A 6,000-nucleotide genomic window follows, 5' to 3' on the forward strand; every position below is an offset into this window, starting at 1 on the left:
ATTAATTGAATGCATAGTCTTCCAGTTTTAGATCAAATACTGCCAAAAAGGGATAAAGATTATCCAATTTTTGAAGTTTAATGAGTTTCAGTTTTATTTTAGTTCTATTGTTTGTGAAAACTATCATTCTCTCTCTTTTACTTTGAGTTCTTAAACTCTAAAATTAAATCATATTTGTTACTTCCAGTTGACTTCACACTATACTACAAAGCTACAGTAATCAAGACAGTATGGTACTGGCACAAAAACAGAAAGCTAGATCAATGGAACAGGATAGAAAGCCCAGAGATAAACCCACGCACATATGGACACCTTATCTTTGATAAAGGTGGCAGGAATATACAGTGGAGAAAAGACAGCCTCTTCAATAAGTGGTGTTGTGAAAACTGGACAGATACATGTAAAAGTATGAGATTAGATCACTCCCTAACACCATACACAAAAATAAGCTCAAAATGGATTAAAGACCTAAATGTAAGGCCAGAAACTATCAAACTCTTAGAGGAAAACATAGGCAGAACATTCTATGACATAAATCACAGCAAGATCCTTTCTGACCCACCTCCTAGAGTAATGGAAATAAAAACAAAAACAAACAAATGGAACATAATGAAACTTCAAAGCTTTTGCACAGCAAAGGAAACCATAAACAAGACCAAAAGACAACCCTCAGAATGGGAGAAAATATTTGCAAATGAAGCAACTGGCAAAGGATTAATCTCCAAAATTTACAAGCAGCTCATGCAGCTCAATAACAAAAAAACAAACAACCCAATCCAAAAATGGGCAGAAGACCTAAATAGACATTTCTCCAAAGAAGATATACAGACTGCCAACAAACACATGAAAGAATGCTCAACATCAATAATCATTAGAGAAATGCAAATCAAAACTACAATGAGATATCATCTCACACCAGTCAGAATGGCCATCATCAAAAAATCTAGAAACAATAAATGCTGGAGAGGGTGTGGAAAAAAGGGAACACTCTTGCATTGCTGGTGGGACTGTGAATTGGTTCAGCCACTATGGAGAACAGTATGGAGGTTCCTTAAAAAACTACAAATAGAACTACCATACGACCCAGCAATCCCACTACTGGGCATATACCCTGAGAAAACCAAAATTCAAAAAGAGTCATGTACCAAAATGTTCATTGCAGCTCTATTTACAATAGCCCAGAGATGGAAACAACCTAAGTGCCCATCATCAGATGAATGGATAAAGAAGATGTGGCACATATATACAATGGAATATTACTCAGCCATAAAAAGAAACGAAATTGAGCTATTTGTAATGAGGTGGATAGACCTAGAGTCTGTCATACAGAGTGAAGTAAGTCAGAAAGAAAAAGACAAATACCGTATGCTAACACATATGTATGGAATTTAAGAAAAAATAAAAAATGTCATGAAGAACCTAGGGGTAAGACAGGAATAAAGACACAGACCTACTGGAGAACGGACTTGAGGATATGGGGAGGGAGAAGGGTGAGCTGTGACAGGGGGAGCGAGAGTCATGGACATATACACACTAACAAACGTAAGGTAGATAGCTAGTGGGAAGCAGCCCCATGGCACAGGGATATTGGCTCAGTGCTTTGTGACCGCCTGGAGGGGTGGGATAGGGAGGGTGGGAGGGAGGGAGATGCAAGAGGGAAGAGATATGGGAACATATGTATATGTATAACTGATTCACTTTGCTATAAAGCAGAAACTAACACACCATTGTAAAGCAATTATACCCCAATAAAGATGTTAAAAAAAAAAAAGTACAGAGGTATATAAGAAAATAAAAGTGGTCTCTTCCCTACATACATGCACACTCTGATAATATCGGAATTCAACCAAGTCGAGTTTGGTGTCTGTGCTTTACCCACCATCTGTCTGAAGCTGAGATCTACACCTTCTCTCGCTTCTATCAGCACTTTCATCTTCAGGTTTTTATTTTACTTGCTACTGTTAAAAAATTAATTACTAAGATAGATCTTAAAATTTCAGCACAAACTTTGTGCTGGCCCTCGGTTCTATTTTCTTGAGACAAGCTGAGGAAGTCTACTTAGCAACCGTAGCAAGGAGAAAGGTCCAGTCTGCGAGATCCACATCCAAAGGCATCTTATAATTACCCCAAGAGAAGTACTTCTTTTGCCAGTGAAGTCTTCCTTCCAAGTGGTGATGCTTATAGGGACAAGTAAGGGAAAGGATATTCACCAACAGTTCATTGTTCCTGATTAGGACCATGCCAGCAAGCTAAGTATCAACTCTGCAACAACCGGGAAGGCTCCCTTCTGACCTACTCAGGATCATTTCCCTTTTATTCAGAGCCCACGTCCTTCCAATTGTTCTTCTGTGTGGAGTCTAAGTGCTCCTTGGAAATTTCTCCCTCGAACTTAGCCTTGGCTAGCTCTAACTAGACCGCAGGTCACCCTACGCCCACTACATGGAAGTATGGAAAGGATCAACCTTCAAGGCTTATGTTCTAGTTGGTTGGAATTCAGCTCTGTCTGGACTCAGCTCAGTTGTGAGACAGCAAGAATTTAAGGTCACTTCAGCCTCTTCTTGTCTTTACTTCTGTCAGTCACTTTCTGATCGGCAAAGGTTTTACTGAAAAATACAGTATCAACTAGATGCATGTTAATGTTTATATAATATACATTAAAATTTGTCTATTTAATATACATTATAGATAGAATGGTCTAGGTTGTATTAATATACTTTCCCTCTTATGTGTACAACACATTTTATATTATACTAATAGTTTATTTTATTTCTGTTAAATACATATATAAAACAAAATAGTTCGTTATGTATTTCCCTCTGAAAAGTCATTTCCAAATGCATGCTATACTTAATATTGAACTTATATATCCTCTCAAATTAAGGAAATAAATTTCACACTTAAGCAAAATTGCCCATAATTAAAGAAGATCGTGTTTCTTCTCATTGGTTTTAATTACAACTTTTCTTTTCCTGATAAAATCAGTTTATGATTTTGGAATATTAACTCTATGATGCTATATCATTATAAAGGTGACTTTGCTGATGGTTAATTTGATTTATAATTTCTGTTTTAAATGCTTTCTTTATAAATGCATACTTTCTACTGTTGATGGAATCTACATTATTTTTTAATGGCACCATAAACTCTGCACAGCCTTAGTGATTTAAAAAACATAATTTTATTATAGACTTGATCCTTGAACAATACGGGTTTGAATTACTCGGACCCACCTATATGAAGATTTTTTTCACTAAATACATGATACAGTACATATAATGCATATTATATACGTATGACTAGTTTTTATACTGCTGTCTTTACCATAGGTCCCAAATGTCTTTTTATTAAATGAATTTGTATATAGACTGCATTGTTAACCTCATTGGTAATTACACAGAGTAGGAATTTTGTATAGGGCATGTGGCTATCGAATGCATTTGCCAGGGCTATTCATTTCAAAATATTCAATTTGAAGTGTGAATACTGGAGTTAATTATGTGTAGCAGAACTGAAATTAAACTATATTTTAGAAATTTTTCTTTTAATAAACATTTTGGATAAAAGTATCTTCATCAGCCAGATATTATACAGCCCAGAGAACTCACTGTATCTTAAATAGTATATATCTTCAATGAGTTATTATGAGAATTAAACAAAATAATATATGTAAGTCACCTGGCACAAAGTTTGGCACTCAGTAGATCTTGGTTTCCTTCCTGTAAAATGGATTATCCTGGTGATGGTAATTCTTACCTGGAAAAAATAAAAGTTTAAGTGTTGAATTTTGTATTCCACTAGGACCAACTAAGACCACGTTTGTGTTGGTGTGTTTTACTTTTGTTTGTTTTACTCAAAGCAAAGTTGTTAAGCAAATCATACAGAGCATTTTTGTGTCAGAATGCACTATCATTCCAGAAATGTGAAAACAGGCATCCTTTGTTTTTTATTTAAACCATGTAAGGCTTGTCTTATGAATGCAAAGAGAGCATATAATTTGTGAAAATGTTCTCAAAATATTTTGTGTGATTTCATTCTAGTTCTTAGCTTTTATAAGTTTACTTTAAATTAGGTAGATTAAACCTATTTATAAAACAAGTTTTAACAAGGAAAATGTCTCTGGACTTATTTTATTTAACTCTAAAATGAGTGCTCTGGGGTACTCTGACTCACCATTGGTGGTTCAAGACAGCAGCAAACACTAAAGTCAATACAAAGGCCATCTGATATTATCCACATTCATTTAGGTGGCAGCAGTCGTTGCCATAAAACAACAAATAGGGTAGTTGTGGGCCACAGTTTGCTGAAGAGAACTTCTATCTCAAGGGAGAATGTAGGTCCTAGCCTGAAATAACAGCCTCAGAAAGGAATATACTTCAGAGAGAGGCACTGAGAGCCAGAGAACATAGCCTCTGTGCCCCATTCCTTCTCTGTACTTCCCTTCAAGAATGGACACAAAAACCTGTATTTAGTCCTAGTTTCAGACACCATTATAATTAGGACTCAAACTTTATCATCAGAAAACAGTTTCTATGATTCCCAGGGCTCCAACTCCTATACTGTATTCTTTCTCTGGCTTTATATGGTGGCCTAACAATTCAGTACTCAGTCTCCTGGGTTCAAAGCCAGCATGCAAAAAGAGCTTCCTTGTGTTATAAATAACAGTCCCAGGCATTTATCTGATTGGACAAATTTAGGACAACATTGTTCCCCTGAACCAACCACTACTGTGTGTGTGTGTGTGTGTGTGTGTGTGTATGTGTACAGAATGAAGTGCTCTGAATGACTGGATGAAGCTGTAGCTCCAACTTTGGGGCTAGAGATAGAGCCCCACCCAGGGCTAAGAACCCTACCATGTAAGAGAGGATGGTCTTGCGAGACAATTTAGGTTATGTCAGGAGCAGCAACATGTAGCACAATATTGGAAGAAAAAGACACAACATACGCCCATTACTTCCTACAAGAGAAAGGTTTCCCTTCAAAGCAGAAATAAATTGAGCTGTGCTAACTTCTCCAAGAATTTTGTTTGAGTGTCTTTTAGGAGGATAATTTTCAGTGTGACATTTGAATTATTTCCCAGTTTGGTCCTAAATGGAACTTTTGCCAAATTGTATGAGATGAGAATTATGGAAAATTGAAAGGTTAGTAAGAAGTATTTATGTTATAAGTAATTATATAAATGTAGTTAAGTATTGTAAATGTTACCTTAAAATCAAGAAATTTACTTTCAGTTTATAAAGTCATCACTGTATTCTTTACTACTTCTAATTTAATAAGTAAATCAATTCATTATAACATGGAATAATTACTTTTAGTAACTATGACATTGTTCTATTGTAATATATTCTAACTTCAAGATACACTTTGCCATGGCTAGCTACCTATGTAAAAAAAAAAGTATTATAATCAACTACTTCATAATTTATAGGCATGGAAATATCTTACAATTCTCTTCTAGTATTGCATTTACCCAATTTGGTATTATAAAGCAAAATGAGCTCTGTCATAGCTAAGTGTGTTAGGTTGTACAGGTTAATCAATTTCTCTATACATAATTTATAAATAAGAAATAATAATGTTAAAAATAATAAAATTAAGGCTCTCAGAATCCTTATAAGGCAAGTATATATCTGGTAGGAAAAGGCTGTTTCCATCATTAGAGAGATCCAATGAACATTAAAAGGATAATGAAGGAATATTATGAACTCTATACCCACCAATTTTATAAGCTACATAAAATTTAAAAATGTCTTAAAAGCACAAGTTGCCAAACTCACACAAGAAGAAATAGGCAGGCCTATATTTATTAAAGGAATCGAAATCAGTAAATAGCAACTTTCCCATACAGAAAGCACCAGGCTCAGATGAGTTCACTGATGAATTCTAAGAGACATTAAAGGAAAAATGTTAACAATTCTCAACAGTCATTTTCAGAAGATAGAAGCAAAGGCGACACTTCCTAACTCATTCTGCAAAGCCAGCATTACCCTAACACTGAAACCA

This window comes from Grampus griseus (assembly GCF_964374135.1).
Source record: "Grampus griseus genome assembly, chromosome: 3".
NCBI lineage: Eukaryota > Metazoa > Chordata > Mammalia > Artiodactyla > Delphinidae > Grampus > Grampus griseus.